The sequence below is a fragment of the Aegilops tauschii genome, chromosome 4 (assembly GCF_002575655.3).
Source record: "Aegilops tauschii subsp. strangulata cultivar AL8/78 chromosome 4, Aet v6.0, whole genome shotgun sequence".
In the NCBI taxonomy this organism is placed as follows: Eukaryota; Viridiplantae; Streptophyta; class Magnoliopsida; order Poales; family Poaceae; genus Aegilops; species Aegilops tauschii.
The window spans coordinates 497,839,602-497,850,872 of NC_053038.3; the positions used below are offsets into that span (position 1 = coordinate 497,839,602).

General features: G+C 43.4%; 2 long non-coding RNA genes across 3 annotated transcripts; one reads left to right on the forward strand and one right to left on the reverse strand.

Annotated features, from left to right (window-relative positions):
* Window positions 1-2,088: 2,088 nt before the first annotated feature.
* Window positions 2,089-6,153, forward strand: LOC109735423 (uncharacterized). 2 transcript variants are annotated; one of them, XR_012182633.1, is made up of 6 exons: window positions 2,089-2,535; window positions 2,781-2,938; window positions 3,030-3,105; window positions 4,137-4,714; window positions 4,877-5,025; window positions 5,826-6,153. It is a non-coding gene; the product is annotated as an uncharacterized lncRNA (long non-coding RNA). The 2 variants fall into 2 exon arrangements; XR_012182634.1 differs by having other exon boundaries at window positions 2,135-2,535; window positions 3,030-3,213; window positions 4,137-4,298; window positions 4,877-5,080.
* Window positions 6,154-7,134: 981 nt separating this feature from the next.
* Window positions 7,135-10,881, reverse strand: LOC120962619 (uncharacterized). The gene is made up of 6 exons (XR_005753345.2): window positions 10,796-10,881; window positions 9,840-9,972; window positions 8,624-8,803; window positions 8,226-8,279; window positions 7,968-8,120; window positions 7,135-7,592 (listed from the first exon to the last, which is right to left on the reverse strand). It is a non-coding gene; the product is annotated as an uncharacterized lncRNA (long non-coding RNA).
* Window positions 10,882-11,271: the final 390 nt, after the last annotated feature.

The window sequence follows — 11,271 nt, forward strand, 5'->3', positions numbered from 1 at the left end:
CATCCCGCTTCGGCTATAAAAGGCGCCCCTCCCCGTCGGTGAGCGCCACAGCCTCCCTCTCTACCTCCAGTGAAAGCCTTTTCCCCGCCGGCGAGCTCTACCACCACTCCCCTGCCCGTCGACGAGCGAAACCATGGCGGAGAGATACCCAGGCGACAGCGCAGCGGCGAACGGCTTCGGCTACCGACACCTCCAGGAGCCGGAGGCGCGCCTTCTGTACGAGGCCGATTACCCGGCGCCCCCTGACATGCGCGGGCCTGGTTCGTGGAGACTGAGCGCCGGCGGCGTCCTGGTGCCGCCGGTGCCCGAAGGGGCGGCACGGCGGGCGGAGATCGCCTGCATCCGCTCCTCGTTGACGGAGGAGCACCGGAACGAGCCGAGGTACGCGCCCGATAGCGAAACGTTGTGGACGTTGTACTTCGAGCGCCGCCGCGAGGAGCAGATCGCCGCCGTCAACGGCATCATCCCCGCGGCCGCCTCAACTCCGAAGGACGGCGCGAGTGGTGGGGTGTCCCCGGCCGCACACTCGACACCGTCCTCGACCCCATCGAGACCGGCAATGTGCCGCGGCTGGAGTACCCGATGCGGCCCTCCTTCTCTCGCCGCCGCGGCAGTTCCTGGATGCCGCGGCGAATGGAGCCGGGGTCGTCCTCGTCGTCGGGCTCCGGCTGGCCGGCCCTCCGCCCCGTCAAGCCCGAGCCGGAGGAGACACCGCTCGGGCGTCGCGCTCGCAGCGGCGCCCTCGTCATCAACGAGCCCTCGCCTGTGACGACACCGACGATGCGCTCCCTCCGCCTGGTCCTGTCGAAGCCCGAGCCGGACATGCTCCCCGTGAAGCCGGAGCACACCGGCATGGTGGCCCCGACGACGCGTCCGCCCTCAAATGGGCAAGGGGAGGACTACGTCCGCGAGCAGGTGCGCCGCCAGCGTCGGGCGTACCTGGAGACCCAGGCCCGTCGCCGCACCGAGGAGCGTCGCCGCGTCGCCGAGGAGGGCGGCGTTATCATCATCGACAGCGATGACGAGGGGCGAGGCCGGGCCGTCAACCGCTGTCGGCGACCCCGGCGAAGGATGCAGCAGGGACGCCGCAGGTGAGACGCGCGGCGGCGATGACGACGACGGCGACGGCGGCGGCGGCGACAGGCTTCTCGGCATGTAGACGGCGGCGGCGGCGACGGTGGCGGCAGCGGCTAGGCTTTTTAGTTCGTTTTTTAGTTAGTTCATGCATGTTTTTAAGTTTTTGTATAAATTTCGTCGAAAATTGGCCGAGTTCATGCAAAAGTCGCTGAGTTTGCAAAAAAATTGAAACGAACTTCGCCGAACCCGCAGCGATCGTGGACGCGTGACTGGGAGCGAACCGAACCCCAGGGGGCGATCTAGCGCCGGCTCGCCCCCAGGCCGCTCTTTTTCGGCGTCTTGGGGGGCCGAACGGCTGGAGATGCTCTAAAGCGGCTGAAGGTGGTGGGGAGCGGCAGCATGTGGCGGTGGGGGCAGCAGGCAATGGAGGATGGGGTCCTGGTCCGCCCGTGGGGCCTGGCACGCGGTAGTGGTGAGGAGAAGGAGGAGGAGGGCGGGGAGGAAGCAGGTCTGCGCTACCATTGCGGAGCATGGATGGGGCGGTCGCGGCAGCTTGGAAGGTGAGAGTTGTGGCCAGAAATCATGGTCCCTTTATCTACTATCTACTACTCTTATAAAAAACCGAGTTGGTGATGATGGTGTGCCTGCCATCTTGTAATATAGACCGTTCGATTTATATCTGACGGATAGATTGCAAACTATGACATTTTACAAAAGATACCCGCACCTCTCTTCACATTTACAGATAAGGCCTTGCCTCGTTCATCCTTATCTGCCACAAGATAAATTACTCATACAAATGCATCTTGATGTTCCGTGCAACGCATGGGCATCTTGCTAGTACCACTATAAAAATAAGAGAGGGCAGATCCAACTCAGCGTATTAGCCGTCTAATCAAAGATCTAACCGTCTAGCTTTCAAAAAAAAAGATCTAACCGTCTAAACTATCGTTAACGAAATCTCCGGCTCGCTAACAAAACCCGTACCCCGCCACCGCTCGCCCCTCCCTCGCACGCCTCTCTCCCGCACGCCCGCACGCCCGCACGCCCATCTCTCGCACGCCTCTCTTTTTTTTTTTTTTTTTTTTTTGAACAAGCTCGCACGCCCCTTCTGGCCAACCGCTCGCTCCGCCGCCGCTCGCCCCGCCGCCGCCCCTTCACGCCTCGCCGCTCGCCCCGCCTCTGATGGCCGCCGAAGCCAGCGGAAGCCGCACGCCCCCTCACCTGCTGACCTGGGGTTGAGACGGCCGAGCCGCTAGAGGAGCCGCCGCCCCTGAGGCCTGCCGACCAGGGGTTGCGCCGGCCGCCCCCGCCGATTTTCCGCTCGCTAGGGGCCCCGCACGCCCTGGCCTGGGGACTGCCGACGCTGGCGCCTTACGCCCTAGGGTTACTGGCTGCTGCCGACGCCTTACACCGTGCTGTTGCTGGCAGCTTCTGACGCCATCTGAATCTTTTCCGGTGAGCCACCTTGTTCTCTCTTTTCTCTCCAATCTGTACAACATTCAGTACCTCCGCTGCATCTACACGGCCGTCGTCTTCTAATGCGCATTAGGCCATCACCAGCAAGAATCCGAGCCGCCGCCACTGTGCAGAAGCTCCCTGCTGTAGTGAGATTGAAACTTCAGAATCATTACACTTGTAGCTATATCCTGTCCCCTTTTTCTGTTGGGCTTCATATATTCATTGGTTGATATGATTTTTAGGTCAGGATAAATTGCGGTGATTTTGCATAATCTGTCCAGGGAGCTTTTCAAGACCAAATGCTTCCTTAATCAAGCTGTTTGGCAACGACAATGCCAAGGTTCAGTTCGGCAAGGAAGCCCAACAACTTTTCTTAATGACCACTATGACAAGTATTCTGGTCAGTGGTTGTTGCTCTCTTGTGGTCGGATGTATTATGGATGTCTCTTGTGGCACTGACAGATTGGTGTGGTGCTTGGTGTGATTTTCAGGCTTGGTAAAACAAGAAATTCTGACGGTGCAGCCAGATGTTGATAAGGAGGTTATCTGGTCCTCTCGACCAGTGAGGTTAAAAAACTTCTTCGCCAAAATCTGAAAGTGTAGATATATGCCTAAGTGTATGATATCATGGCATTCACACACTTCACTCCATCTAATACATCAAATAAAGTGTTGGTATTGCCTCTCTTTGATTTCTTTCATCATGAATGGATATGTGCATATCCTCATAACTTATTGTCTGTGTTGCTTGAATAAGAATTGCTTTATTTGTTCAAGTGTTTTTAATGTTAACCAGTGTGATTGTCCCTAAAAAAGAACCACCGGTGGTAATTTGTAGTTTTCTATGTGGAAACCTGGGTGATGGATAGTCTTATCAGGGTTGTGTGCCGTTCAAAAGGTAGAGGAAACTAGCTTAGTCCAAGATTTTTATGCCGCTGAGATCTGGCATTACTTTTTTGTTTTACCGCGTTCTGTTATGAACTCACTCAGAAAGTAGTGCAAATAAAAAAAATGGCTTCATGGATTCTTCTTCTGACTGCCTTTCCTCAAAGGAAAGATTAATTAGTTTTACTTTTTTTTTCCTTAGTTGTCATTTTAATATTTTTGTGTGTACTAATGAAAGGTTGCATTTATTTTCCTTTACTTGGTGATGGTAAGAACATATGCTGCTTGCTATATCTTGTTTTGGCCACGTTAATAGCAATTACCTTGGTTTTAACAAAGTGCATATATAGTCTGATTCATCGTAGCCTTGTAGGCAAAACATGCGGTGATAAAAATGTAGACAACTATTTTCGCTATGAATTCCGAGTAATACTAGATAGTCTAACATGGCTTCAGATTCTTTTGTTGTTTCATATGTTAGTTTTCTTCTTCACATGGACAAGGGGGCTAAGTTTGGCATACGTTGTATATTTCTCGATGTAATATCTCGTCACTTCCTTTTTTATAGTCCTTAGTTGCTAGCTTATAGGTCAATTGTAGAGGTAGCACTTGTGTTCTCTGGGCTAAGCTTAGTTGGGTGTCAGGCCAAGCACCAAGCAGTTGACTGCAGCCTGGCAAGAATCTGAGGTAGTATGTTTTTTTTTTCTGTGTAGCGATGCATGGGCCTTTAGCTATCTTCGAAGCGAATAATAATTGATTAATGTATTTCAAAGAAAGAAAGGAGTGCAAAACAACCAGAATGGCCAATGTTGAAGATCTCAAGTTTTTTTTCAGAGTGAAGAGTACTCCATATAAATTCGATTGCAGAAGAAACAGTAAGTTTTAACTACTTGCTTTTTGACTTCTTTTAGGAGGGTGAGCAGATTAGTCGTCAATTAATTCCTTCCTTGTTTTAATTTGGCTTAACCTCTGATGCACGTGAATTGTGAGGTATTTTTTGTACGGGCATGATGAGGTTCTAAAGCTTTGTACCAAACTCCAGGTTTGTGTATTAATGAAATTGGTGTAAAATTAACAGTTATCTTCTCTGAATTTAGAAGGGCGGAGTTCAGGTTTGTGTAATAATGATAGTCAAGTTATTCCACCTCCTCTATCAACAGTTGGTATTCCATCATTGAAGGTGTTCCTTTAGAAGGGCAGAGTTCTAGAAACACCGGATCCTCGATGAAGAGTCAAGTTCATTTTGCAACTTTTTCTTTCATTTAGTGATATATTTACATTTGCATCACAGGTGAGATATTGAACCCTACGTATAGTTTAGTTTACATGACCGATGTTAATATTTTGATACATTGTTTAAGTAAGGATTATCATGAATGCTAACTGATGAAATCTATGCGTCCAAGATGGCATAAGACAGACTTCACTGTATATAAATGATTGTTGTTTGCAGAGGGTGATCGTCACGCCACTGAGGATAGCGTCGCCGTCGGAGCCGAGGCTGATTGTCGACCGCCTGGATCTGGGGGCGCCGCTCAGGCCAGGCGCCCGCACCATGATGCTGCCATCTTCCTACGAGTCACTGCTAGCTGGAGTTGATCGGTAACTGGTTGATTTGGCCATTAATAGCTTACCCCGATCTCTCTGTTTCACATAGGTTAGCTCGGCTAGCGTCCGTCTTGATGTTTTTCCTGATGCTGTACATGGTTTTTTGGGTCTTCTCTACATATATTCGCAAGACAAATAGGCCTACTATAGCATAGTCAAAATTGGTAGCTCTATCTAGAAAAGTTGTGATATTTTTGGTGAAGTTCTCAAGTTGTGCATTGTGGTAGTGTCCCTGCTTCATCTATAACAACATCTGCACCTCACTGCCAAGTTGCTGGTGAGCCGCATCCACGCTAAAGATGAGGGCGTCAATTGCATGGCCTTCTCAGTTTGTTCAAATTGCAAGTTTGACTGATTCCCCCTCTATTCAGGTTGTGAGCCCCTTTGATTAATTCCTTGCTATAACTCTGTAGTGACGGTATCAAGTTTCAAGGATTTTGGGTCCAACTCTGTATGAATACTGTTTCTTTGCTGCAAGTTGGTCGATCCAATCTAAAAAACGAGACCTGAGAGGCAAGCACCCCTCGGCATATTTTTATCGAAGGACATACCCAGATTTTTATATTATAAACAGATGGACACATTGTTTGAAGTAGTCTTGCAGTAGATAGTGTTAAGATGTGCTATATGGGATGATATGAACCAAATAGCAAAAGCATTGCTGTTGCCTATGCTACTAAAACAATATGGATACAACATTAGCTAAAAGCCTATTTTTATATTTATTCATCTTCAGATCATTCATTCTTTCTTTAACTTTTTATTTGCTTCCTCATTCTGTTCTTGATTTTCAGGTAACATAATTGATATGGTTTAGCATTCAAGGTGTATGTTCACACGAAACTGTTTTTAAATGTCACAATGTTTGTGAATGGAGCAGCAACACATTTTTTTTACATTTCATGGGCATATGCCAAGATCTCTTATGCTCCTAAAAAGGATCTGATCTTGATATACATGTCCTTGGCGCTTTCAGAAGTATGTAGACCATCTCCCGGTACATGTAAAAGTACCAATTTCAGAAATATGTAAAGGGACCTTCTCTTGGTCCATGTAAATAGCACTTTTAGATATATAGTTTAAAACACCTGAATACGATTATATGTTCCGTGTGTTGCCAAATTTTCATTAACATCTTCTCCTGCTCAATTAAAGCCATGCACAAAAGATTTGAGTACTGAGAAAGTATTTTCATGCATCAAATTACCTTAATGAAGAGAATACGTGTAAAATGCAGGGATTCTTTTCCTGGAACTTTAGTCACAATGGTATCATTTTACTGAGGTTTCTAATTCACCATACTGCTAAGTTGGGATCTCAAGTTTTCTGATAGCTTCGCGATTGTACATCTGCTTATATTCTTCTCTCAAAATTTAGCCATTTTTCTCCTGATGGTGCATTGCTATATGTTGTGTCTAAAGCTTTTCTTGTTGCTCGACGTTTCAAGCTTCCGATTCCACAGAATGAGAAGGGACAAGAAGGCTGCACTTAAACTCTATGATGTTTTGAACATCTAACCAATGTTGACAAAAAGAGCATATTTGGTGTGTTTTTCTTGCACAGGTCCAAGGTTGGATAATCATAAATGAAATTCCTAAGATTACGTGTGTTACACGTGCAAGCTTACTAGTATAAGGAAAAGAGAAAATTCTAGTTTTAGTTCCTCAACAAATCAACAAATCACAAAGTATAAATTTCATCACTCAACTCTAAGACAATTTGCACCTTTAACATTCCAAACCAGACAAATTTCGTCCTTAATCTAGCTGGCACGGTTTCAACATCAGACATAATATTTGAAAAAGTTTCCAATGGGATAATCTTTGTAGCATACATCTCATATTTTATTGATCTTACCGAAGACCAATGTAAATATCAAAATACGAATTAGACCCTGGAGGACTACGCAATTTTGGGTGGAGGTAACTCTGAAGAGTTTTCTGTGCAACTGGGGCATTGTATGAAAAGTAAGCATGCAAATGCTTGCATTGGTCGTCTGTCAAAGTGTTAAACAACTCATTCAGATGGCTGACTATGAGGTGCGCCCGAGTCTCTAGTTTTTGTTACAAGCATGTGTTCTTGGTGTAACATAATGTAAAGAAGTGAACATTCTCTTCATAATTTTTATCTCATCCATAATATTTTATTTGGCGATGAACGATGTGGAGCAAGCAAGCTCAGTACAAGGTTGTTACATCTTATCTTACACAACCTCCAGGCCCACCATAAAGGCATTCACCATGATTAATAGGAGTAATAGTATGACATTTGTTATTCGTAACCAACACGGGCAAGTCTGCCGTGATGGGCTTGCTGTTCCCATACTCATCAATGATACGAAGATTGGTGAAAGATGCAGCGCGACCTTGACCACCATTTGGGAAGGAACCACTGCCCATTGGAGGAGTTGGATCTGCCCTATGAGAAATCACAGCACCACCAAAAGCAAAATGGTTTGCTTTATCTGCTAAGTAGGTGAACGATGACCTTGGGAAGCGCCCCACCCCTGTGGGGACACTGTTGAAGCCGTAGTACACCCACCAGTCTCCACTTGTTCTTTCCTGCCATCATTTTGGATTTTAATTAAGTAAATAACATAAGAACCTCTTGTTAAATAATACAAAAGACTCGACTTTTTTTTATTATAAATTTGACTATAACGCTGGCACTATATAATTTAACTTTTTTATATTTATACAAAACATGCTAAAGTAAAATATATCATCCATATGATACTCCCTCCGTCCGGAAATACTTGTCATCAAAATGAATAAAAGGAGATGTATCTAGATGTATTTTAGTTCTAGATACATCCCTTTTAGTCTATTTTGATGACAAGTATTTTCGGACGGAGGGAGTGTCACTTAATGAGGAAACCATTGGCCTTGGAAATAGCATGACGATGAAATGGAAAACATGAAAGATGGCACTCGCACCTTAAGCACTCTTATTGTGATATTTTGCATGTGCCCATGGGGAACATTGGATACGGGTTGAATAGCATCACCTGGAGCTACCCTAGCTCCATCTACCCGTATGAAACCAGGGCAATCCATGTTGAAGCATCCGGTTTTTTCATATCCATCTCTCTGTAGCATACATGTTCATGCATGGGTCAAAAACATGATATGTTGATTTCTCTTAGAGTGACATCACTGGTTAGTTGATTATTTACAACATCATTATCACATTACCGTCCATCGGGTATAGAAGTGAGGACGTGAGTCACCATAGTGCTATGGATAAATCTGTAAAATAAGGCATACAAGTGAGAAAACATTCTCTCACATGCAAATGCAAAGAAAATAGAGTATTTGCCTATGCATAGATTTATTTACAAATAGTTTCATTATTGCTACAATATTAACTACTATTTTATTATAGATGGACAACACATTATGATAGAAAAATACAATATTATTTAGTTATTTTGACATTTATGTTATTTTCAACTTTTCCAATAATTTTCTAGGTTGGCATGGAGCTGAGGTTGGTTCATGCTCGTAGCAATTGACTAGTACTCAGTATGTTGAGTGACAGAATTGAAAGGTTATGTATTATGTATGGATACAATGGCAAAAATGACACTTACATGCCATCCAACTTGAATCGAGTTAATGCTTGATCTAGCACCATCTCCAGTATGAGTAACCCAAATTGCAACCGTACTCCACTGTCCGGGTTTTAGTTTGTGACCGTACACATCCATCGTGGCATGTAAGCCATAGTACTTGTCATCACGACCTCTAGTAGATGTTTGGTGTATAGCAAACTGCGCAACAAAAGCTCTCATGGAAACAACATACACAACAGCTAGGGAAAAGGATGAGGAAAACATGCAATTATAACACTGTACAAATGCAGAACTCTTAAACCCAAGAAACAAATCCAAAAGTAAGGGGGTATGTTCGCTGTGGAGGAACATGAAGTCATAAAGAGCTTCTTGAAAATGTGTGAATGAAGAAATGAACAAAGAAAAATACAAAAGGTAGGGTTGGAGTAGTTCGTTTGAGTTATTACATGGATCCAGGAGCAATTATGCCAACTAAGTTACTTATCTCACTAACATGTCAAGAAGAAACCTTGGTTGTGTGATGTTTCTCCAGTGGAACTCGCTCTGTGTTTCTCTGGAAAACTTCATGGCATCTTTTCAAATAGTGAAAACATAAAATGCTTATATAAATCCCGCAACTATGCCACTACAAAATGGTCTTACATGCCTCAAATGGTTAACACAAAAGTAACCACCCACATATATAGTAGACAATGAAGAATAAACAAGACACTAATACGACAATATTGGGTGGCTGGAAAGAAATACACCGGTGAATAAGGAGGAGTGGAAGTGCGAAATCAAGAAACCAATATGAAAGCACATAGCTATACGCAGTGCGCCACATACCACAATGTCCTCGATCTTCTCTCCACAAATAACAAGATCCTTACCCATAAATTGGGACACTTGGTGGATATATTTTCACTAAGAACTGATCGTGCCTCATCAATATGTACATATTGTCTACACAGATTTTTAGTATTTTGAATGATATATTACTGTAATTGTAGTGGTGAATGGAATTAACAACCAGTTTGGATGGTGCCAAATAAGAAGCCAACAATAACACGTAATAACTTTTTGCAAGGTGCATTCCAATAGTTTTTCTGTAATTTTACTTGTGTACATATGCATACTAATATATCAAATTTTAATTTGATAAATATGCTGAAGCAAAAACAAAGAAACCAATAGATCTAGATATGAAAACGTGCAAGTAAGTAAAGTAAGTGAAGATAAAGGCGTAACTCACATATGGTGCATCCCATGAACTAGAATCTTTTCCAAAAGTTATTGCTTCAATGGGGTTTGACTTCAAGCTTTCCATATTTTGTTTTGCTAGGCCATGGATGAAATCATATGCTATTGAAGTCATTTCCCTTCAACTAAAACAGTAATAATGTGTTAAGAGGGACATAAATCATAGGACACATCCAAGGTAGAATCAAGAACTCGATAGCTAATGCAAATATCAAAGCTGAATTATTTATTCTTATGATATTAATGAGGATGCTAACAACTTCCCGGGGGGGGGGGGGGGGGGCTTACCATGACCATGTTGATATTTAAATACCATTATTTGGATGAATCTAATGATTACAAGAGTGTACATCGGTATGTATCTCTCATCCATCCCACATAGATATGCATTTGTGGTGATTCTATCCATTATTTATTCCCTATTATTACATTACTGGCCCGTCTTCGTATCATGGTTATTCTGAATCATATGGTATAGTTTACAACACTTTGGAAATGGCAAATAAATAGAAATAAGATAGTTTTCAAGAGATGAGGATACAAATAAGGTGCATTGGTAATATCATTATTGAAGTACTAATGCATTCCTAGCAAATATGAGGCCAGCGGTCCAAGATCCAAACATATTGCATGGATTCTTCGTTGGCAACCTATCAAGAACAATAAAGTAGTTTCCATGTAGATCCACTAGCCACACCTCGGATTGAATGCCATGTAGCATTTCGTATTTTACTAACCCTTTAGGATGTGCATTCCTTATATGCCGCTTCTCCCATCACTCGGTAGCCAATAAATAACCCCAAATCATCTTCTTGGTTTCTCTACAATCCTAACATATTACGCATAACAAGATATATGGCACTAGAGAAAATACTAGGTTCTACTTCACCAGACAACACATCTTAGTCCTATAAAATTCTATAATGTTATAATGAATCATACGACTACCTCTAGAACAGTGGGGTGTAGCCGATGACCTTCGATTTGAAGTGCATGAGAAAAGAAACATAGAGCCACCGCTTGCAGAAGTAGATTAAGTTTAGACATTTTGATGTGGAATAGGATACATATCACCATATGAATTGATAACTATATATAGACTCGGTGTGTTTTCTAGAGGGGGATACAACACATTTCACAGAAGATACCTTTAATTATGGCATAAATGCACTAATATATGTATAAAATCTCCTTTTAATACCAATCAACCATGCGATATTAATTTGCAGATTTTTCCAACTGCCAACCAGACCGTAATAAATTAAATTAATACGGGTGCGAATAATATTTTAATGCCCAGCGAATATAAAATTTAATTCAGTATAAGCATAAATCTTTCTTTATTGGTTGAAACAACGTGGCATTGTACATGATTGATCCTTGGAAATAACAATAATATCCATCCCATAAAAATATAAATGTGT